This window comes from Zingiber officinale, chromosome 2B (genome assembly GCF_018446385.1).
Source record: "Zingiber officinale cultivar Zhangliang chromosome 2B, Zo_v1.1, whole genome shotgun sequence".
Lineage (NCBI taxonomy): Eukaryota > Viridiplantae > Streptophyta > Magnoliopsida > Zingiberales > Zingiberaceae > Zingiber > Zingiber officinale.
In genome coordinates, this window is record NC_055989.1 from 104827427 (window position 1) to 104853241 (window position 25815).

At 36.7% G+C, this 25815-nt stretch overlaps 1 pseudogene; it reads right to left on the reverse strand.

The window, feature by feature from the left end:
• Positions 1–18650: 18650 nt before the first annotated feature.
• Positions 18651–21939, reverse strand: LOC122048515 (annotated as a pseudogene).
• Between the last annotated feature and the right edge of the window lie 3876 nt (positions 21940–25815).

Below are 25815 nucleotides of genomic sequence, written 5' to 3' on the forward strand. Positions count from 1 at the left end.
GTACCAGGTGCAGTTAGTTTGGATTGAATCCCTACTTCTGATAAGTGACTCCTAAATTCTCCCAAGAGGTACTTGCCACTATGTTCTTACCATAGTGACTTTTACTTTAACATCTCTCCGCATCAGCCTTGTACTATTTGAACTAATCAAAGTACTTAGTCTTGCGGTACATTAAGTAAATTTATTTGTATCTTGAATAGTTGTCTATAAAATAGACGAAATATTCAATACTACCTCTTGTCTGGATAGTCATAGGATCACACAAATCAGAATGAACCAATTTCAACATATCTTTGACTCCATACCCCTTAGACTTAAAAGCTTCTTGGTTATTTTCCTTCCAAGTAAGACTCGCAGGTTGGAAAGATTTCCACTACTAATGAACCCAAAAGTTCATCACCACCATGAATCCTACTCAAGTTAATATAACCTAGCCTTAGATGTCAAAGATATTAATGGTTCATTTCAAGGTTGCTTTCTCTTAAAATTAGAAGATGTGTTACTAATTTCCATTTGTCGCATCGTGAGAGTTATTGGATTTATAAATTGCCAACCAACGTACCAGAACAGATAACTTCCCTCTTTTCCTTAATAACAACTTTGTTATTAAAAGAGGCAGAATATCAAGTTCTTTGAATAGTTTAGAAACTGAAAACTAGTTCTTTCTAAACTTGGTGCGTAAAGACAATTACTCAAAAATCCATGTTTTATTCTTATCAAAAGATAAACATCTCCCACTGCAACAGCTACCATTTTTACAGTAGTGCCCATGTGGATGTTGTTTTAATTTTCATTTAGTTGCCGGGTTTCCTGGAACCCTGCAATGAATTGCAGACATGATTAATGGCACCTTGTATCTACACTCTAGGTTCTGGTAGATAACACCACTAGACATGTTTCAACTAATGAATTAAATACACCTAAATTGTTCTTAGTTCTAAGAAGACAGTCTACCTTAATGTCCAAGTCCTATTTCCAATCATTACAATTGGGACTACTAAGTCTTTTCTATAGTATGACTACTAGGGATTGACAAACATCCTAAGAATCACAAAAATATTTGGTCAAGATCAACTCCTTAAAATCTCCATGAATTTTGTGTATACAAAATCGAAGAGGAGATTTATTAATTTTATTATCTCGTCTACTTTACTTTATGACGAATAAAATTAATAGTTGATCTGTCTTTGATCAAATATTTGGTCAAAACTCTTTGAATTTAAAATAACATTGATTCCTCAAACAATATTATTTAAATTCACCAACACCTCAAACACCGTGAATTTTGTATGCCACGTTAGTGTGGACGTATACAAATTCATCATTTGTAAGAGGAGGGTTTTACCCATTGACTATCTTGTCAATATAACTTTTTGATAAATAAAATTACCTCAAACACCATGAATCTTGTATGCCACGTTAGTGTGGACGTATACAAATTCAAACATTTGTAAGAGGGGTTTATTAATTTTATTATATTGCCAATCTAGTTTTATGACAAATCAATAGTTGGTTTCCCTTTGGTCACACAAGTGATAGTAGTGACTCCGTTGGGGAGGATACTATTAAATGTGTCTAAGTGTATACCATTACTTGACACTAAGTCCATTAATAAGATTATGCCCCTTCCGTTGGGGAAGATCACACGCTCTTAATTAACTTCCTATAGTCATCCAAAAATGGAAGTCTGTTCTAGTGATCCGCAAACAAGCTCATCCGTTATGGAGGAAGGCACTCAGAGCCAACGCGCAAGCTTGTTTGCATCACTTACAAACCAGTAATGGAGAACATGGGATTTACTTAAAAATCTCTCTCCCACTTAGTTATTTATAAATGAGCAATTTTAACTATGTTAGCCTACTAAATATGTAAACCAACATGCACACACAGCACAATATAAAAGCAATAAATAGAAAATCTAATTTTCAACTATTATGGCTTTTATCTCTAGTTGTCCTCCGTGAGTTGTCATCCCAAGCTGCTGCCATATTTGGTCACCGCCACCGGGTCTAGCTGTCGCATCCATCTTGCTCCTAGTTCCGCGGCCTCGGTTCCTCGAAGGTTCCACGCTTTGCAAGATTCGATCCATGACATAAATATTTTACATTTTGATCCTATATTCCATAAAAGGAATGTACATGTATCTAGATCAAAAATAAAATCCTAATAAAACTAAATACAGCTCCTGCTGTATTTTATAATACAATCATGCACATACAATAAAATGCCCTTGACATGTCCAAGGGTCCAATCACACACATAATAACTATAAGCTATAATAGTTGGATCCTGCATCCACAAAGTTAGCACATCCTACTATTATCCTGCCTAAATTATGTATGACATGTACATAATTAAACTAATACCAAATACACAGAGGCAAAACCCTAGCTCTGATACCAATTGTTGGTTGCTACTCGGAAAGCCTAGAGGTTCCACTGTACAAAAATTTTGTACAAAGGTCTGAACCTTTTCCTAGCTACCATGTGTTCTTTTAAATTAAATTTTGGATCGCTCATGGAACTTAACACGTTTGATCCAAAACTTAATCTATTTGTTCTTTTAGGTTTTGACTTGGATCTCCCGGAACTTAACACGTTCGACCCAAATCACCTTAAGTTATTAATTCCATTAAATATTAATTTCCATAATTGGTTCCCAGTACTGACGTGGCGAGGCACATGACCTTCTTGGATATGGGAGCAACCACCACCGACTAGACAAAACCTTTTATAGAAATCTAATATTTAATTTCCTAAAATAACTTTAGGTTAACCGAAAAGAACAATCAAATCACAAGGAAAAATAAAACAAAAGAACACAACTTCGAAAAATATATTCGAAATACTAGAATCGTAAGCCTCTTGTATTTGGTATTATTTCCAAAAATAACTAGTATGATGCGGAAAGAAAAAATACTAGTTATACCTTTTAGAAAGACCTCTTGATCTTCTACCGTATTCCTCTTCTAACCTCGGACGTTGTGTGGGCAACGATCTTCCGAGATGATAATCCACCAAAGCACCTTCTTCTCCTTTCTTCAAGTTTCGGCCAAGCACAAAGCTTCCAAAAGATGAAGATCTTTTTCCACCAACCAAGCTCCAAGGGATACAAGCTTTCTCTCCTTCTTCTTATTCTTCTCCAAGTAGTATCCGGCCACCACAAGAGCTCCAAGCAAATAGAGATGGTTCGGCCACCACCAAGAGGAAGAGAGGAAGAGAGGTTGGCCGGCCACAACACCAAGGAAAAGAGGGAGAGAAATAATAGAGGTAGTTCACCATGAAGCCTTCTCTACCCCCTCTTTTATAATCCTTGGTCTTGGCAAATAAGGAAATTTAATTAAAAACTTCCTTAATTCTTTTGCCATGAAAAGGAAAAATTTATTTAATTAAAAATAATTTTCCTTTTCTCAATTTACATGCCGGCCACACCAAAGCTACAAACAAGGAGAGTTTTAATTAATTAAAACTTCCTAATTTGTCTCCGGAAATTTATAAAATTTCTCCAATAATTTAATCCCTTCATGATTGGTTTATAAAAAGGAAATTTAATAAATTAAAATCTTTCTTTTAAACATGTGGATAAAAATAAAGTTATCTCTAAAAACTAAAATCTCTTTTAATCTACAAATAAGGAAAGATATCAAATCTTTTCTCAATCTTTTGTAGAAACTAATAAAAGAGAATTATTAATTTTTAAACTTTCTTTTAAATCATAAAGATGGTTAAAAGGAAAGTTTTATTAAAATTTAAAATCCTCCTTTAATCAACAAATAAGGAAAGATTTCAAATTTTAAACTCTCTTTTAAACATGTAGATGATTTACAAATAAGGAAAGTTTTACCAAAAATTAAAAACATCCTTTTAATCTACAAATAAGGAAAGAGATTAATCTCTTCTCTTAATCTTTTGTAGAAAGTTATAAAGGAAATTTTAATTTTAAACTCTCTTTTAAAATCATGATATCCACATAAGAAATAATTTTAATAAAATCCTTTTAATATTCTAGTGGCGGCCACCCAAGCTTGGGACCCAAGCTTTGGCGCCACCTACATGACTCATCCACTTGATCTTGGCCGGCCTAGCTGGGTTCCAAGCTAGCTTGGCCCATGGATGGGTAAGAAGGTGGGTATGGTGGGTATAAATCTCTATATACTAGAGGCTACGATAGGGACGAGAGGAGGAATTGGTTTTGGTCTCCGATGAAATTAAGCATCCGTGTTCGCCTAACACACAACTTAATTTCATCAATAATAATTCATTCCACTAAAGAACTATTATTGAACTACGCACCAATCCCAAATTACATTTGGGCTCCTTCTTATTATAGCGTGTTAGTCTCCGTGTTTAAGATATCGAATGTCCACTAATTAAGTGAGTTCCGACAACTCATTTAATTAATATCTAAGTCCAAGAGTAGTACCACTCAACCTTATTATCATGTCGGACTAAGTCCACCTGCAGGGTTTAACATGACAATCCTTATGAGCTCCTCTTGAGGACATTATCAACCTAGTATCTCTAGGACACAGTTTCCTTCTATAATCAACAACACACACTATAAGTGATACCATTTCCCAACTTATCGGGTTTATTGATTTATCGAACTAAATCTCACCCATTGATAAATTAAAGAAATAAATATCAAATATATGTGCTTGTTATTATATTAGGATTAAGAGCACACACTTCCATAATAACTGAGGTCTTTATTCTTTTATAAAGTCAGTATAAAAGGAACGACCTCAAATGGTCCTACTCAATACACTCTAAGTGTACTAGTGTAATCATATAGTTAAGATAAACTAATACCTAATTACACTACGACCTTCCAATGGTTTGTTCCTTTCCATCTTGGTCGTGAGCTACTGTTTATAATTTATAAGGAACCGATAACATGATCTTCTGTATGTGACACCACACACCATGTTATCTACAATATAAATTAATTGAGCAACTACATTTATCATAAATGTAGACATTTGACCAATGCGATTCTTATTTCTAGATTAATGTTTATACCAAAAGCTAGGCTTTTAGTATACACTCTAACAATCTCCCACTTATACTAAAAGACTAAGCTGCCATATCTGCTGCCATACATCTGATTCCCAACCCTTCAACATGTCCATCAAAAGCTCTTGCCTTAAGGACCTTAGTGAAAAGATCTATAGGTCATCACCTGATGCAATCTAGGCAGCAACAACTTCTCCTCGTTTATACGATTTCTCGTATTGGGTGGTACTTGCGCTCTATTGTGTTTACTTGCCTTATAGACTTATGGTTTCTTCGAGTTTGATACTGCACCAACATTATTACATTAAATTGTAACAATCTTTGGACAAACCAGAAATCATATCTAAGTCTATCTTGAGGTTATTGAGTCATTCAGCTTTTATGGCTACCTCAGAGGCTTGCCATATACTAAGCTTCTATGATGGAGTCCAGAAAAACACCTATGCTTATCACTCTTCCATAGTTATGACTATACCTCCTAAAGTAATCACAAAACCCCGAGGTTGACTTATTATTATCCCTATCCGATTGGAAGACAAAATCCATGCAACCCACTAGGACCAAATTAACTGTCTTGTAAGCTAGCATATAATCTCTAGAGCCTCTAAGGTACTTTAATATATGCTTTACTGCAGTCCAATGTCCTTGTCAAGGGTTACTTTATAACTATGCCCTTGGCAAAACAAATTTCGATCTCGTGCATAGCATACATTAGGTTGTCTAACTGCCAAAAGAACTGCCTACATGTCCTCATTCTCCTTTAATGTCATCGAGACATCTCTTTAGATAAAGACACTCCATGCTTAAAGGTAAGAAACCTTTGGAGTTTTGCATGCTTAAAACGAGCAAGGATTTTTCCGATGTATCAAGCTTGGAATAAATATATTTTTTCTTGTGATCCCTTATTACTTTGATCTTAAAATATATACATTCTCCCAAGTCCTTTATATCGAATTATTTGGACAACCATACCCCTACTTCTGACAACATTTTGATATTATTTCCAACTACCAAAAATGTTATCTACGTATAGTACAAGAAATATCACCACGTTTCCATCACATCTTTTGTGTACACAAAACTTTATCTGTTTACTCAATAAATCCATAGGTGTGGATTACTTTGATAAACTGGATGTTCCAAGACCTTGAAGCTTTGTATCAGTCCATAAACTGATTGAGCTTGCACACAAGATGCTCTTAGCATTTTGTAATGAACCCTTCTGGTTGCTTTGTATGGATGCTTTCTTCAAGACTTCCATTAAGGAATGCTGTCTTGACATCCACTTGCCAAATAGATAAAAGAATCCGGGTAGACTTAAGTATGGCTACCAGTGAAAAAGGTTTCCTTTTTCATCAAGCCTTGCTTTGAAGGTTACTACCTTCCTGTCTATCCCTCTTTTCCTATTATAGACCTTTTTATACCCAACGGCTTTTACACCATTTGGTGATTCTACAAGCTTCCAGATTTTATTAGAATACATATATTCTAATTTTGTTATTCATTACTCTTTGCCAAGATGCTGCATCTTTATCTTGGAGTACTTCATCATATGATCGGAGATCAGGTTCATGTCCTCCAGGGATCGAATCCAAAAACTCTCCCAAAACATGAACCTATTTAGGTTGCCTAACAACCCTCCCACTATGACAAGGCACTTTCTGCAATTGTGTATCATTTGTGATACGTGTTGCAGTTTTCTTGTGGTATCTCATCTTGTACAGTTGGTACTAGGTTAGACATGTCCTTTATTATTTCCTTAAGAACAAATTTACTTATGAGCACGTGGTTCATTATATAGTCCTTTTAAAATCAGTCATTGATGCTAACAATGACCTTCTGATTTTTAAGACTATAAACCTACTTTTTGTTTATCTAGGATAACTTACAAACAAGTGAACTACTATCCAACTTATCATTATCTCTCTTTAACATATGTGCTGGATTACCCGAATCCGAATATGCTTCAAAATAGGCTTACACCTATTCAGCAATTCTATATGAGTAGAGAGTTATGACTTTGGAAGGTACTACGTTCACTTCCGTTTCCAGAGCATATCCTTAAAACAAATTTGGTAAAATAATTCATCATCAATCTACTTATTTCCATAAGAGTCCTATACCTTCTTTCTACTACACCATTCTGTAGAGGTGTACCAGGTGCAGTTAGTTTGGATTGAATCCCTACTTCTGATAAGTGACTCCTAAATTCTCCCAAGAGGTACTTGCCACTATGTTCTTACCATAGTGACTTTTACTTTAACATCTCTCCGCATCAGCCTTGTACTATTTGAACTAATCAAAGTACTTAGTCTTGCGGTACATTAAGTAAATTTATTTGTATCTTGAATAGTTGTCTATAAAATAGACGAAATATTCAATACTACCTCTTGTCTGGATAGTCATAGGATCACACAAATCAGAATGAACCAATTTCAACATATCTTTGACTCCATACCCCTTAGACTTAAAAGCTTCTTGGTTATTTTCCTTCCAAGTAAGACTCGCAGGTTGGAAAGATTTCCACTACTAATGAACCCAAAAGTTCATCAGCTACCGATGAATCCTACTCAAGTTAATATAACCTAGCCTTAGATGTCAAAGATATTAATGGTTCATTTCCGAAGGTTGCTTTCTCTTAAAATTAGAAGATGTGTTACTAATTTCCATTTGTCGCATCGTGAGAGTTATTGGATTTATAAATTGCCAACCAACGTACCAGAACAGATAACTTCCCTCTTTTCCTTAATAACAACTTTGTTATTAAAAGAGGCAGAATATCAAGTTCTTTGAATAGTTTAGAAACTGAAAACTAGTTCTTTCTAAACTTGGTGCGTAAAGACAATTACTCAAAAATCCATGTTTTATTCTTATCAAAAGATAAACATCTCCCACTGCAACAGCTACCATTTTTACAGTAGTGCCCATGTGGACAGTGTTTTAATTTTCATTTAGTTGCCGGGTTTCCTGGAACCCTGCAATGAATTGCAGACATGATTAATGGCACCTTGTATCTACACTCTAGGTTCTGGTAGATAACACCACTAGACATGTTTCAACTAATGAATTAAATACACCTAAATTGTTCTTAGTTCTAAGAAGACAGTCTACCTTAATGTCCAAGTCCTATTTCCAATCATTACAATTGGGACTACTAAGTCTTTTTCTATAGTATGACTACTAGGGATTGACAAACATCCTAAGAATCACAAAAATATTTGGTCAAGATCAACTCCTTAAAATCTCCATGAATTTTGTGTATACAAAATCGAAGAGGAGATTTATTAATTTTATTATCTCGTCTACTTTACTTTATGACGAATAAAATTAATAGTTGATCTGTCTTTGATCAAATATTTGGTCAAAACTCTTTGAATTTAAAATAACATTGATTCCTCAAACAATATTATTTAAATTCACCAACACCTCAAACACCGTGAATTTTGTATGCCACGTTAGTGTGGACGTATACAAATTCATCATTTGTAAGAGGAGGGTTTTACCCATTGACTATCTTGTCAATATAACTTTTTGACAAATAAAATTACCTCAAACACCATGAATCTTGTATGCCACGTTAGTGTGGACGTATACAAATTCAAACATTTGTAAGAGGGGTTTATTAATTTTATTATATTGCCAATCTAGTTTTATGACAAATCAATAGTTGGTTTCCCTTTGGTCACACAAGTGATAGTAGTGACTCCGTTGGGGAGGATACTATTAAATGTGTCTAAGTGTATACCATTACTTGACACTAAGTCCATTAATAAGATTATGCCGCTTCCGTTGGGGAAGATCACGCCTTAATTAACTTCCTATAGTCATCCAAAATGGAAGTGTGATCCGCAAACAAGCTCATCCGTTATGGAGGAAGGCACTCGAGCCAACGCAAGCTTGTTTGCATCACTTACAAACCAAATAATGGAGAACATGGATTTACTTAAAATCCCTCTCCCATAGTTATTTATAAATGAGGAATTTTAACTATGCTAGCCTACTAAATATGTAAACCAACATGCACACACAGCACAATATAAAAGCAATAAATAGAAAATCTAATTTTCAACTATTATGACTTTTATCTCTAGTTGTCCTCCGTGTGTTGTCATCCCAAGCTGCTGCCATATTTGGTCACCGCCACCGGGTCTAGCTGTCGCATCCATCTTGCTCCTAGTTCCGCTGCGCCTCTGGTCCTCAGAAGGTTCCACGCTTTGCAAGATTCGATCCGCGACATAAATAGAATTTTACATTTTGATCCTATATTCCATAAAAGGAATGTACATGTATCTAGATCAAAAATAAAATCCTAATAAAACTAAATACAGCTCCTGCTGTATTTTATAATACAATCATGCACATACAATAAAATGCCCTTGACATGTCCAAGGGTCCAATCACACACATAATAACTATAAGTCATAATAGTTGGATCCTGCATCCACAAAGTTAGCACATCCTACTATTATCCTGCCTAAATTATGTATGACATGTACATAATTAAACTAATACCAAATACACAGAGGCAAAACCCTAGCTCTGATACCAATTGTTGGTTGCTACTCGGAAAGCCTAGAGGTTCCACGGTACCAAAATTTTGTACAAAGGTCTGAACCTTTTCCTAGCTACCATGTGTTCTTTTAAATTAAATTTTGGATCGCCTGCGGAACTTAACACGTTTGATCCAAAACTTAATCTATTTGTTCTTTTAGGTTTTGACTTGGATCTCCTGCGGAACTTAACACGTTCGACCCAAGTCACCTTAAGTTATTAATCCCATTAAATATCAATTTCCATAATTGGTTCCCAGTACTGACGTGCCGAGGCACATGGCCTTCTTGGATATGGGAGCAACTACCACCGACTAGACAAAACCTTTTATAGAAATCTAATATTTAATTTCCTAAAATAACTTTAGGTTAACCAAAAAGAACAATCAAATCACAAGAAAAAAAAACAAAAGAACACAACTTCAAAAAAAATATTCGAAATACTAGAACGTAAGCCTCTTGTATTTGGTATTATTTCAAAAATAACTAGTATGATGCGGAAAGAAAAATACTAGTTATACCTTTTAGAAAGACCTCTTGATCTTCTACGTATTCCTCTTCTAACCTCGGACATTGTGTGGGCAACGATCTTCCGAGATGATAATCCACCAAAGCACCTTCTTCTCCTTTCTTCAAGTTTCGCGCACAAAGCTTCCAAAAGATGAAGATCTTTTCCACCAACCAAGCTCCAAGGGATACAAGCTTTCTCTCTTCTTCTTCTCCAAGTAGTATCCGCCACCACAAGAGCTCCAAGCAAATAGAAGGTTCGGCCACCACCAAGAGGAAGAGAGGAAGAGAGGTTGGCCGGCCACAACACCAAGGAAAAGAGGGAGAGAAATAATAGAGGTAGTTCACCATGAAGCCTTCTCTACCCCCTCTTTTATAATCCTTGGTCTTGGCAAATAAGGAAATTTAATTAAAACTTCCTTAATTCTTTTGCCATGAAAAGGAAAAATTTATTTAATTAAAAATAATTTTCCTTTTCTCAATTTACATGGCCGGCCACACCAAAGCTACAAACAAGGAGAGTTTTAATTAATTAAAACTTCCTAATTTGTCTCCAGAAATTTATAAAATTTCTCCAATAATTTAATCCCTTCATGATTGGTTTATAAAAAGGAAATTTAATAAATTAAAATCTTTCTTTTAAACATGTGGATAAAAATAAAGTTATCTCTAAAAATTAAAATCTCTTTTAATCTACAAATAAGGAAAGATATCAAATCTTTTCTCAATCTTTTGTAGAAACTAATAAAAGAGAATTATTAATTTTTAAACTTTCTTTTAAATCATAAACATGGTTAAAAGGAAAGTTTTCTTAAAATTTAAAATCCTCCTTTAATCAACAAATAAGGAAAGATTTCAAATTTTAAACTCTCTTTTAAACATGTAGATGATTTACAAATAAAGAAAGTTTTTACCAAAAATTAAAACAATCATTTTAATCTACAAATAAGGAAAGAGATTAATTTCTTCTCTTAATCTTTTTGTAGAAAGTTATAAAAGGAAATTTTTAATTTTTAAACTCTCTTTTAAAATCATGATATCCACATAAGAAATAATTTTAATAAAAATCCTTTTAATATTCTAGTGGCCCACCCAAGCTTGGGACCCAAGCTTTGGCGGCCACCTAATCCACTTGATCTTGGCGGCCCTAGCTTGGGTTCCAAGCTAGCTTGGCGGCCCCATTGGATGGGTAAGAAGGTGGGTATCGGTGGGTATAAATCTCTATATACTAGAGGCTACGATAGGGACCGAGAGGAGGAATTGGTTTTGGTCTCCGATGAAATTACATCCTGTTCGCCCCTAACACACAACTTAATTTCATCAATAATAATTCATTCCACTAAAGAACTATTATTGAACTACGCACCAATCCCAAATTACATTTTGGGCTCCTTCTTATTATGAGCGTGTTAGTCTCCCTGTGTTTAAGATATCGAATGTCCACTAATTAAGTGAGTTACTAACAACTCATTTAATTAATATCTAAGTCCAAGAGTAGTACCACTCAACCTTATTATCATGTCGGACTAAGTCCACCTGCAGGGTTTAACATGACAATCCTTATGAGCTTCTCTTGAGGACATTATCAACCTAGTATCTCTAGGACACAGTTTCCTTCTATAATCAACAACACACACTATAAGTGATACCATTTCCCAACTTATCGGGTTTATTGATTTATCGAACTAAATCTCACCCATTGATAAATTAAAGAAATAAATATCAAATATATGTGCTTGTTATTATATTAGGATTAAGAGCACACACTTCCATAATAACTGAGGTCTTTATTTTTTTATAAAGTCAGTATAAAAGGAACGACCTCAAATGGTCCTACTCAATACACTCTAAGTGTACTAGTGTAATTATATAGTTAAGATAAACTAATACCTAATTACACTACGACCTTCCAATGGTTTGTTCCTTTCCATCTTGGTCGTGAGCTACTGTTTATAATTTATAAGGAACCGATAACATGATCTTCTGTATGTGACACCACACACCATGTTATCTACAATATAAATTAATTGAGCAACTACATTTATCATAAATGTAGACATTTGACCAATGCGATTCTTATTTCTAGATTAATGTTTATACCAAAAGCTAGGCTTTTAGTATACACTCTAACATCCCTGTGTTTAAAATTACGAATGCCCACTAATTAAGTAAGTTACTGACAACTCACTTAATTAATATCTAGCTCCAAGAGTAGTACCACTCAACTTCATTGTCATGTCGGACTAAGTCCACCTGCAGGGTTTAACATGACAATCCTTATGAGCTCTACTTGGGGACATTCTCAACCTAGATGACTAGGACACAAATTCCTTTTATAATCAACAACACACACTATAAGTAATATCATTTCCCAACTTATCGGGCATATTGATTTATTAAGCTAAATCTCACCCTTTGATAATTCAAAGAAATAAATATTAAATATATGTGCTTGTTATTATATTAGGATTAAGAGCACACACTTCCATAATAAATAAGGTCTAGTTCTTTTACTAAGTTAGTATAAAAAGAACTTACCTAAATGATCCTACTCAATACACTTAAAGTGTATCAGTGTAATTTATTAGTCAAGATAAACTAATACTTAATTACACTATGACTATTCTGATCGTTTGTTCCTTTCCGTCTAAGTCGCGAGCAACTATTTATAATTTATAGAGAACCGACAACATGATCTTCTGAGCCTGACACCACACTCCATGTTATCTACTATATAAATTAATTGAACAAATTACATTTAACAAATAAATGCAGATATTGACCAATGTGATTCTTTTATTTCAACAAATAAATGTTTACAAAAGCTAGGCTTTTAGTATAGTCTCTAGCATCTATATCCATACATTCTCTTGTTATTATCTATGATATTTAGCAGATACAACAATCAAATCTTATATGCTTTGATTGTTGTTTATTTATGTACCATATTGAGCATGCTAGCTTCATGTAGCATACCTGATTCCTGTTTACATGTATATGATGACTGTTGTATTTTACACATCATATCATTGCATATATGTTAACGAAAAATTCTCCCTTGCGGTCGAGAGAGTCGTTAACCCGGGGTCGCACGCTCGGCCACTTGAGAGAGTGGTAGTTGGAGCAGATGTCGCTTGTCCTGTCGTGCCGCACTCGGCCACTCATGGGTAGTGGTAGTTGGAGTTGCGAGTAGCAGGGACCCCCTTCGCTTTGTAGCTAGTTAGCTACTCAGCACCTGTCCACTCGGTCACTCGATAGTAGTGGCGGCCTTTGAGTGGTACAGTTGTCATCGATCCGGCCTCTCGACCATACAGGGGTCGTGGTGCAGAGAGGAGGGTGGGGTGACCATCCGTGCATACGCTATTATTATACCGGCTGATGTTGTTGCTTACTTATGCTGCTATTGCTAGCTTATGCTGCTGTTACTTACTTATGCTGATATGCTTACGTAGGTTGAGATATATATATCTGTTGTGTATGTTTAGACTGACTTACGTATTGGTAATATATATATATATATATATATATATATATATATATATATATATATATATATATATACACCTCACATGTTACCCTTGTAGTTATGAGTAGCTCTGTAGCAGAGTTGTTCTACTCCTGATTTTACTAGCCTAGAGTATGGTTTCAGGTATGAGCATTTATTTTGATTTTATTGTAGTATCTGCTATTTCCTTTATGAGATTGTATACTGCTGACACTTTGTATTTGTATATTATGTTCATGCACTCTCTTTCTTTTACCCGCTGAGATCCAATACTCACCACCCCACAAACTGGTTTTTGTTTCGCTAGGTAGTAGGTAGATGAATCAAGGCTGCTTGGAGAGTCCTAGCTGCCAGTCCCACGACACTCTCGAGGACGGATTCCTTTTAGTCTTGTCTTTGTTTGGTGGTATATTGATTTTGCATTTTTTTTGTTTTTCTTATAAGTTGATGTGGGTTTGGAGTCTAGTCTGGTGGTTACAGGTTTTGTGGTTAATGACTTTGTTAGTCGTACATTCATATTTCTTTGTGATTTCCGTTGTGTTTATTTTTAGCCGTGTGGACTGTTATTAATTGTGTGGTTATTTTCATTTTGTCCAGCCGGGTAGGATGAGTATATTAACTGCGTGGTTGTTTATATTTTGTTCCAGCCGAGTGAGCTGAATATATATAACTACGTGGTTGTAAATATATTCCAACCGTATGTGGCTGATGTATTTTGTATGTATGTATGCTTCAGATTGTCATCAATACAGGGGAGATGCTGTCGGATTTTTGTCTAGCAGGGACTCCTCTGGGGGCGTGACAATTTAGTGGTATCAGAGTATGGTTCGAGTCAAATGTTGGGTAGCGAAGTTCTATGATGCCTATTTTCGGTGTTTCGATTTTCCTTTTTGGTTGTTTTCCCTTTGTAATTTGATTCCTCGATGTGACTATCGAGTTTTGGACCAGACAATGACAGGAATCTCCAAGCTATAGGAGGTATATGGTATATTGTTATCATACACTTCTATTGTTACTTGACTAGTTGTTTATACCATGTATGACTTGTGTTGTGTTGGTCTGTAGGAGGCCGACTTACTCTATTTCATGAAGATTCTGACCTTTGGGTTATTTATGTTTGGTAGGATAACCTAAAAGGTATATTTAGATAAATGCCCCCCAACTGATATGGAAAAGTATAGAGTTAGCTGCTTAACACATATGGCGGTTTGCTATTTGTTAATAGTGCTCTCTACCTTTGTGTGCATTGCTTGTCACTAGAGGGTACTGAACATCTGGTGGAGTAATTGTAGTATGATATAGTGCAAGACAGTGGTTAGTTGACTCAATTACCATTGTCTCCCCAAATAGCTCAAGACCTTGATCACATGATCATTTATTAAAGGTCTTGAAGTCTATATCTCAAATCAAAGTGTTCGATATTTTTATCGACAGTTATCGGAGGACATCTTCCGGGTATAATTATGAGATGTATGGTGATATTTGTTAGAATGTATACTAAAAGCCTAGTTTTTGGTATAAAATATTTATCTAGAAATAAGAATCACATTGGTCAAATGTCTATATTTGTGATAAATGTAGTTGTTCAATTAATTTATATTGTAGATAACATGGTGTGTGGTGTCACACACAGAAGATCATGTTATCAGTACCTTATAAATTATAAACAATAGCTCACGACCATGATGGAAAGGAACAAACCATTGGAAGGTCGTAGTGTAATTAGGTGTTAGTTTATCTTAACTATATAATTACACTAGTACACTAAGAGTGTATTGAGTAGGACCATTAGAGGTCGTTTCTTTTATACTGACTTTATAAAGGAACAAAGACCTCAGTTATTATGGAAGTGTGTGCTCTTAATCTTAATATAATAACAAGCACATATATTTGATATTTATTTCTTTAATTTATCAATGGGTGAGATTTAGTTTGATAAATCAATAAGCCCGATAAATTGGGAAATGATATCACTTATAGTGTGTGTTGTTGATTATAGAAGGAAACTGTGTCATAGTAATCTAGGTTGAGAATGCCCCCAAGAGGAGCTCATAAGGATTGTCATGTTAAACCCTGCGTGTGGACTTAGTTCGACATGACGATGAAGTTGAGTGGTACTACTCTTGGAGCTAGATATTAATTAAGTGAGTTGTCAGTAACTTACTTAATTAGTGGACATTTGTTATCTTAAACACAGGGAGACTAACACACTCATGATAAGAAGGAGCCCAAAATGTAATTTGGGATTGGTGCGGTAGTTCAATAATAGTTCTCTAGTGGAATGAATTATTATTGATAAAATTAAGTTGTGTGTTCGGGGCGAGCACGAGATGCTTAATTTTATCGGTAGACCAAAACCAATTCCTCCTCTCGGTCCCTATCGTAGCCTCTAGTATATAGAGATTTATACCCACCGCATACCCACCTTCTTACCCATCCAATAGGGTTGGCCAAGCTAGCTTGGAACCCAAGCTAGGGCCGGCCAAGACCAAGTGGATGAGCCATGTAGGTGGCCGGCCAAAGCTTGGGTCCCAAGCTTAGGTGGTCGGCCACTAGAATATTAAAAAGGATTTTTATTAAAATTATTTCTTATGTGGATATCATGATTTTAAAAGAGAGTTTAAAAATTAAAAATTTTCTTTTATAGCTTTCTACAAAAGATTAAGAGAAGAGATTAATCTCTTTCCTTATTTGTAGTTTAAAAGGATGATTTTAATTTTTTGGTAAAAAGTTTCCTTATTTGTAAATCATCTACATGTTTAAAAGAGAGTTTAAAATTTGAAATCTTTCCTTATTTGTTGATTAAAGGAGGATTTTAAATTTTAAGAAAACTTTCCTTTTTAATCATGTTCATGATTTAAAAGAGAGTTTAAAATTAAATATTCTCTTTTATAAGTTTCTACAAAAGATTAAGAAAAGATTTGATATCTTTCCTTATTTGTAGATTAAAAGAGATTTTAATTTATAGAGATAACTTTCTTTTTATCCACATGTTTAAAAGAAAGATTTTAATTTATTAAATTTCCTTTTTATAAACCAATCATGAAGGGATAAAAATTATTGGAGAAATTTTTATAAATTTCCGGAAGCAAATAAGGAAGTTTTAATTGGTGTTTAAAATTTTATTTGCTTGGAGATTTTATTTGTTATGGCCGACCATTGTAATTTGAAAAGAGAAAATTGTTTTAATTAAATAAATTTTCCTTTTCAATGGCAAAAGAATTAAGGAAGTTTTTATTAAATTTTCCTTATTTGCCAAGACCAAGGATTATAAAAGAGGGGGTAGAGGAGGCTTCAAGGCTAAGAACTCTATTCTATTTTTCTCCCTCTTTTCCTTGGTGTGGTGGCCTGCCCTTCCCTTTCTCTTCTCTCCTCTTGTTGTGGCCGAAATCTATCATCTCTTGGAGCTTGGAGGATGTGGCCGGATCAAGGAAGGAGAAGAAGGAGAGAAAGCATGCATCCCTTGGAGCTTGGTTGGTGGAAAATTCTTCATCCTTTGGAAGTTCTTGTGCTTGGCCGAAACTTGAAGGAAGAAGGAAGAAGGTGCCTAGGTGGTTCTCATCTTGGAAGATCGTTTCACACACAACGTCCGAGGTTAGAAGAGGAATACGGTAGAAGATCAAGAGGTCTTTCTAAAAGGTATAACTAGTAATTTTTCTTTCTGCATCATACTAGTTATTTTTGGAAATAATACTAAATACAAGAGGCATACGATTCTAGTGTTTCGAATTTGTTTTCGATATAGTGTTCTTTTGTTTTTTCTTTTCCTTGTGATTTGATTGTTCTTTTCGGTTGACCTAAAGTTACTTTAGGAAATTAAATATTAGCTTTCCTTAAAAGGTTTTGTCTAGTCAGTGGTGGTTGCTCCCATATCCAAGAAGGTCATGTGCCTCGCCACGTCAGTACTGGGAACCAATTTTAGAAATTAATATTTAATGGAATTAATAACTTAGGTGATTTGGATCAAATGTGTTAAGTTCCGCAGGAGATCCAAGTCAAAACATAAAAGAACAAATAGATTAAGTTTTGGATCAAACGTGTTAAGTTCCGCAGGCGATCCAAAATTTAATTTAAAAGAACACATGGTAGCTAGGAAAAAGTTCAGACCTTTGTACAAAATTTTTGTACAGTGGAACCTCTAGGTTTTCCGAGTAGCAACCAACAATATTCTATGATGGGTAGACTTTTAGTCAGGAGGGTGAGTGACCATTTGGACTTTGGATTGTAATTTTTGTACTATGGATACTTGAGTATTTGGAAGGATGAGAATATAATTGGTTGTCTCACTAGAGATTTATGATAATAACCTTCCCCACTAGATATTGTCTCTGTAATGGTACGACATGGACGTGTAAGGTTGAACCATGGTGGGTGTATCTAAGTTTATTGACAGTGGATGTTGAAGGTTAGATGCTTTCCTTTTACTCTATCATTGTTCAGGAGGCTATCAGCTTTGATTAATGTTGAGAATGATTTTTGATTGATAGATATTGAGAGATTAGGTGTGATAATATGTAGTCTTTTGATGATCTGTTAATGGATTTTACCTACAGTTAGATAGATATTAGTGTGAGAGTAGTGGAAGCAGGATGAGCTCATAACTCACAGAGTTAGCAATATCTACTTGGAAGCGGATCACCTTGTAGTTTTATATGGGAACTATAAACCCTCATAGTTGGAGATTTGATCATGATGCTATGATGGAGTAGTTGATGAGGATGCTGCTTAGTTGTTACCCTTGGACGAGGATCTTGGAGTTGAGTAGTAAATTTGGGGACTAAATTTTTATTAGTGGGGGAGAATGTAAAATACGACACCCAAACAATAATTAAATAATAAGGTTAATGGGCGAATAATCTTATTGGAATTTTTAAGAATTTATAGAAATTTTCTGAGAATTAATTGCAGCTCGTATGATGTAGGTTAAGGGGATCAATTATTGGGCTAGGGACAAGCCTGTTTAAGCTACCCCATTTAAACGAGGAAATGTTCAATTTTCTTAAATATTTCTTTTTTCCTTTTATTTGCTTTTCCCGTGCCCTAAATCTCCTCTCGCCGAACCCCGATTCCTCTTCACCTCACGACGCCGCCTCCCCTCCTTCGTCGGACATCTTCTCCCCAAGCCATCTCTTGTCTCTTCTCTCTCAAGCCATGACAACCTTCTCTCCTCCTCGCGTGAGCACCACAGCCGCCAGTCTCTTTCCCTAACGCGGGCGCCACCGAATCACCGCGAGCACTGCGATGTTGCTCCCTTATCTTTGGCCTGCCATCGTCGTCCCTCCTCTGTCCATGATCAGCACCGTAGTTTCCATCACCAAGCCATAATTCCTCCTCCTTCCATCACCCGATGCCAAGATATTTTCAGCTTCTTGTTGTTCGGGCAGTGGTTTGGAACAGTGGTTGCCAAGGACAAGAGATAGAGTTGGGAAATTGAATTGCCCTTTCACACGCAGATGGATATGGGGCAATAGCTATTGCTCTATTGTTTTGTGGTTGCCTTCGACCGCCGATTGTTGGTGTGCTTTGCTGCCCTGCTGCCACCATAGAGGTAATCAATTAAACTTTATAGAGGTTTTTGGGTGTTGTTAACAGAAGTAGGCAACGATGATTTAGTTAGTTTCATGTTCTTTTTGTGGGGGTTGGATAAGGCTACCATGCTATTGATGCCATGCTCATATTTTCCTTTGACTTAGTTTGGGATAGATTTAATAGCATCTAAACTTGTGTATGCTATAATCTCTAGTTCTATTAACAGTGCTAGAATTTCACTATCGGTCATTGTGATTTACATGGATTTATTCTCTTATCTTGTATGGGATAGTTTTGATTTAGCTTTAGTGGATGTGGTTTATGGATATAATTAGTTGTGTAACAATTAGTCCTAGGTGTTAAATGTTTAGGTTTTGAAATCTTGTTTCCTTGTCCTGCAGTAATGCTAGGTTGTTTAAGCTGTAACGACCCGACCCTTTTGGCCCATTTGGCGGCCCATTTGGCGACCGTCGGCCCTTATGTCGTCGGCCCATTTGGCGACCTCTCATGTCGTCGACCGACGACCCTTGGCCGTGCCGTTACTCACTAGGACTTTCCACCCCTGGTCAGTGGATTTTTGCCTTCCCCAGGATTCAAACTCTAAACCTCCAGGCTTAAGTATTAGAGTTTATGAATCCTGGTAACCAAGTGAGATGAACCTGTAACGCCCGCCCTCCCTGCTAACCCTAAGGGACGGGGCTACGATACTCTATGTACAAATTTTTCTTTTTAAAACAGCGGAAGACTTAAAATAATTCTCTTGGTTTAATAAAAACTTTTCTTTTGTTTTCCCTTTCATCAAATCCGAACTACACTATCATGGCCTCAATAACATGATATCAAAATTAGTACACTACAAGAATTTTTGCATTCAACAACACCCAATAGACAACGCTTTTTAATAAAAACGTTGTCGTTCTTTGTTTTACAACGCTTTTAGTGAAAAGCGTTGTCTATGGTATTTACTTTTTACTAAAGACAATGGTTTTTAATGAAGTGTTGTCTTTAGTGTTGTTGTTTATGGTCAAAGACAACATTTTTTTAAAAAAACGTTTTTTAAAGTGTTGTGTATGTTTCCCCTAAACTCACTTAAAATAAATTCGCAGCCCTCGCTTTGCTAAACTCTAAAGCCTCAACGCGCGCGCGCCTTCTCCTCACCACTCCTCTCCACGAGTTCTCCTCTCCACTCCTCTCCACGAGTGCCTTCTCCTCTCCTTCTCCTCTCCACGAGCGCCTTCTCCTCTCCACTCCTCTCCACGAGCGCCTTCTCCTCTCCACGAGCGCCTTCTCCTCTCCTTGCCGCGTGATCTCCTCTGAACCCTAATCTCGACCCAAACTCCTCACGCAAAACTCCTCACGCCGGCCCAACTCCTCCAAGTCGAGATCCCTAATCTCGCATTTCCCCATCTCCTCAATCAAAGTCAGCTTACCCTTCCTAATCTTCTCACGGCTCCTCAACTCCTCTGAACCCTTCGATCTTAGTTCCTTCCTCGCAGAGCAGATTCGAGAGTAGGAGGAACGGAAGAAAGAAAGGTAAAATTACCGGCGCCAGGAACGGAGGCCGCGCCACCTCTGGCAAAAGCTCCCATTTCACCCCATCGAAGAAAGGGTGCGCCTTCACCTCCTCCGCACCCCCACTAAACCCCAATCTCCTCTCCGGGTCCTTGACCACGAGCCGCTCGATAATGTCAGTGAGATCGGTGCGCCGCCGGCCTGGGAACATTGGCGGCAGCGTAAGAATGTTGCGCAACGTCTCCTTCCTGTTCCGCCCCCGGAAGGGCGTCTGTCCGTATGCCATTTCGTACGCCAAGATCCCAAGCGCCCACCAAGTCCACCGCGAAGCCGTGCCCTTCGCCGCGCACCACTTCCGGCGCCACGTACTCCTCCGTCCCCACGAACGAGAACGACCGCTCGTCGTCACCACCGGATCCTTCTCTGGATTTCGAGATGGACGAGGAACTCGTCCTACTGCGACTCGCCGGGAAGACTCTCGCCGACCTCCCTTTCTTGATCTGGTCGTCCGCGGCGCCGAAGGAGAACACGCGTGTGAGTTTTCTCCGGGGGGCGTGGCTGTGGTTGTCGGAGGGAAGTGGAGGAGGAAGGGAGGAGTGGGTGGTCGATCTGGCAGGGAGGTGGCGGGAGAGATCGAAATCGGCGAGCATAATATGGCCGGATGAACGGAGGAGGACGTTCTCTGGCTTGAGGTCGCGGTAGGCGACGCGCATGGAGTGGAGGTGGGCGAGAGCGGTGACGATTTCCGAGAGGTAGAAGCGGATCGCGTCCGCGGAGAACGCCTCCTCGTTGGAAGGAGAAAGGGAGCGGCGGAGGGCGTGGAGGTCGCCGCCGGGGCAGAAGGGGATCGCCCAAGCGAGGAGGTCCGGCGTCTCGACGGAGCCAAGGAGGGAAGGGAGAAACGGGTGGTGGTGATCACCGGGAGCGGCATAGAGGCGGGACAATAGGGATAGCTCCCAGCGGGCGCGGCGGAGAGCGTGGGGTTTGGCGGCGGACTGCTTGTCGAACACCTTGAGGGCGAAGAGCGTGGGGAGGCGACTGCCGGGTGCGGCGCTGACGAGGAAGACCGAGGCCATGGCTCCACGGCCCAGGACGCGAACCGCCTTGATCTGGTTCAAATCCAACACCACCTCCTCATCCATTTGAATTTGGATCAACCAACCTATACAATGCAGGTAACGTGTTTGAGTGTTTGCCTCAATGGTCTCTGTTTCCACATCTCGCTCGATTCTTGTTCTTCTTGAAGCAGCTCAAGCGCTCAAGCTCCGTGTGTTCCTCTCACCCAAAAATTGAGGTCTGCAAACAGTAAGTGGAGGCAATACAAGACCCATCTCACCCAAAAATTTATTTTAAGCAGGTGTGACAAACCTGAGGAGTTGAATGAGCCACCTGTTGGCTTTGAAATTACAAGAGAAGATTGGCGTGCGTTTGTCATTAGTCGCATTTCTGAAGATTTCATTGTAAGATTCTAAATTTTTTCTTTTGAAACTATTCGATCATAATTCATTATGTATTATTCAAATTTGATATGTCGCCTGTTTGAAATAACTAGAAACTCAGTGATCAACAAAAAGAGCGAAGGAAAAAATAGATATCCTCATCGACTCTCACGCAAAGGGTATGCACGCTTTTTTGAAGAAATTGTAAGTATTTTTAAAATATATTTCCTCTAAGAACCCTCTAATTGATTCACATTAAATTATTTCACATTTGTTATTTGATTTTTCTTTGTTGTAGGGGACTGAATTATGTGATGATAATGACATCAATAGAGCTATTATGTGGAAGAAAGGACGCGCCAACAAAGGAGGAGAGTTTGAAGGTGAAGATTTGGTGGACACAGTACACAAGATTGTAAGTAAATTTTCATGTTCTTCTGATAATGACTTCAATATATCTTCTAGTTTTCGAGAGTAAAGTTGCATGCATGCATACCCTTTGCGTGAGGAAGCCAAGGCAAGCAGTGCAATGAGGAGTTTAACAGCCATTCCTTGCATAGCTTGAATTCTCAGTACTAGAGCATGTATTGAGGAAGTAAATGGTGAATGAATGCATTGAGAGCTTAGAGGTGACGGGTTTATATAGAACAGATGTGGATTTACTAGGTATCTAGGTTTGAAATGTTCTTACTTGGAGAAGAGATCAAGTCGAAAAGTCTATTACATGCAGTGGTTTCCTTTTGCTGCAATCAATTAATGGTGAATGCATTGAGAACTTAGAGGTGATAGCTAGAGTTTCTATAGAACAGATGCAGATAAATCAACCAGGTTTGAAACGTTCTTGACCTTGTATCTAGGTTTCTATAGCATGCTCTAGATGGAGGAAAATGTATATCAATGTGCTTAGATAATGAAGTGTTTGATGAAGATTGTGAACTTTTTCTTGACCTTGAGGACATCAATTCTTTGTATCATTTGGAGTCAATTTCAGGAAATTTGATTGTTGCCTACATATGGTAAGTAAGTTTATTTAAGCAATTTCAGCAACTTTTTCATCACATGTTTGCTTCCCAATTTTAGCAACTTATTATGGTTTATTGTTACAATTTCACCAACTTATTATGAGTGATCATTATTTTTTAATCCACATGATTGTTTTGTATCTAAATTTTATTATTTAGTATCTAAATATTATTTTCTCAGTTGCAACTGCATTGCTTTACTTATGCTGGGAAATTACTGCATTGCTTTATGTTTGCTGGGAAATTCTAATATCTAGCAAGACAGAAAATCCCTGATTTGAACTGCAAGAAGTTTACTAATATTGTTGTGTGAACAAGTTTACTCTTGAAAAATTCAACTTCTAGTAATTTTCTCATACCATGTTATTCTCATTAAGTTAATAGTTCATCATTTCTATTGAGAGCTTTACTAATATCAATTGATGTGGTACACTTTACATAAATATAGCTCATTCATTTTCAACCGACCCTTAATGTTTGCCTTCTGCCATTTGTTCTTCTAGACAGGAAGTACTTTGCTCATATCTTTTTTCTTGTATATTTTTAAGTATCTTAAATGTGCTTGTCCTCAAGAAATAAAAGAATTTGCATGTATACATTTATGGTATGTTTAATATGCAAGACTGTTCATAGTAAGTTCTCATGTATGGATGTTACTATCATCAGCCATAACTTAGTGTTATGAGTGATCATTATTTTTTCCAACTTATTATGAGTGTTTTGTATCTAAATTTTATTATTTAGTATCTAAATATTTTTTTTCTTTGCAATGATAGGTGTCTGTATAAAAAGATGGTGAAAGATACCAAGACAAAGAAATTCAGATTTATGAATCCTCACAAACTCCCATATCTGGCAAAAACGGCACAAGACAAATCAGTTAAGCTTGAAACCCTGAATCAAAGGGCAACTCTTTTAGCAGATAAGCTGACAAGTGCATCAACAGATCAACTAGTGTTAGTGCCATGTAATGTCGGGTAAGCAAGAAGTAAAACATCACTTTCAATTGCTTCCTTTCGATAATTTATTCAATTTTATGATCTAATCCTATGTATTTGCCTAGTTTCCATTGGAATCTTGTGAAAATTTTTAGTGAATGATGATGTTTTGTGAATGATGATGTTTTGGAAAAATTGTCACTTAGGTGAAAGGATGTTTTCTGGATTAATATGCAAGTACAAAGCACTGTATTATATGTTATTCTGTAAAGTTCTATCAGTGTAAATTATCTAGTTTCTTTATCTAGCTTTTGTTCCACTATTGGGTTTGTTTTTCTAATAATTACTCGTGCAGCAAAATACTGAGCAAGAAGCTGTAGATCTTATAATCAGGTAAAGTAGAAAAAGTTAACTACTTCATTATGCTTTCATCTTAGTATTTGTATATTTGATTTGTCTTCTTTGAACCAGCTTCAAGTCAAAAAGCCAGATCCTCTAGATAGCTGTTAAAAATAAGGTATTATTTGGTTTGTCAGTGATCTTAATATTTGGTAATATTTGGTCTTTGATGCTCACGACAGAGTTCCAACGCTGCATGATTACCTTGTTCAAGCAGATTGCTCGCTGCCTCAGTAGCTCGCATTTTCAGGTTTGTTTCATCATTGATATTCCTTCTTTTTAGTGTTCTATATTAAAAGGAAATACTAACTGTCGATGAGATTGTTATCCTCTTGCTTGAACATGAACCAAAGTATATAAATTTGACCTTTTGATCTGAAAGTATAAAAAAAAGTTAATTGGATACTAGTTTTTTATTTTTTTTTTGCAGTTGTATTTGTTGTATTTTCATATGTTTCTCAGTGAACTTCTAAACAATTCTTTTTTCATTAATTTATTAAGGCTTATTATAAGTTTCAGTTTGATGGTGCAAATTGTTTTCTTTTGTAATCCATCTGTTTCTTCTTTGGTTTAGGAAAGTTGAAGTGAATCCCTTGATAGCTGTTTCATAGGTTTGTTCCATTATTTTCCAGTACGTACTGGAATCACTATCAATAGCCCTCAAGGACTGTTTACAACCTTGCAATCAAATTAATTGGACTTATAATCTAATGTATGGTCATCTGGAGCATGAATATTGGAGGATTCATGAATGACTCTTTGGATGATGAATGTATGTCATTTAATATTGGTTCATGTATTTATTTAGATACATCTTGAGTATTCCCTATAAATACCCTATGTATTTAACAATTCAAAGATGAAGAAAATCAAGTAGTTGAACACTAACACTTGGACGCCAACATTTTGAGTTGGCGCCTAGATTTGACCATCTAACAGACACGGCTAAAGGATCAACTTCTATGAACACCCTTAATAACTTATACAGATATTTGTGAACAATTAGGTTGGTGGCTATCATTTATCCTCCCTTTTTGTTATTTTTTCCATGTACCCAATGCAGCTTTCATTTCAAAGGTTCCAAGCTGATGAACAAGGATGGGTGGACACAATCAAGTCAGTGCGATTTGGAGGAGCTGTCAGGATTAGTACCATGGATTGGCTTGGGCAATCTCAATATTTGCGTCAAACTGTCTTCTGGCCTTCCCTATCATCTGCAGTATCTGAGGTATACTATGCACATTTACCGTGAATTTTCCTTATTGAGCTTGGGCTAGTGACGGTTACGAATGTATTTTATTTCAAGAACCGTATAAGCAAGTGTTCGTGCATCTAGTTTTATAACAATGCACTTCGTATCTTTGATCTAAAAAGCTTTTGAAACAAGTCATCTTCTCCA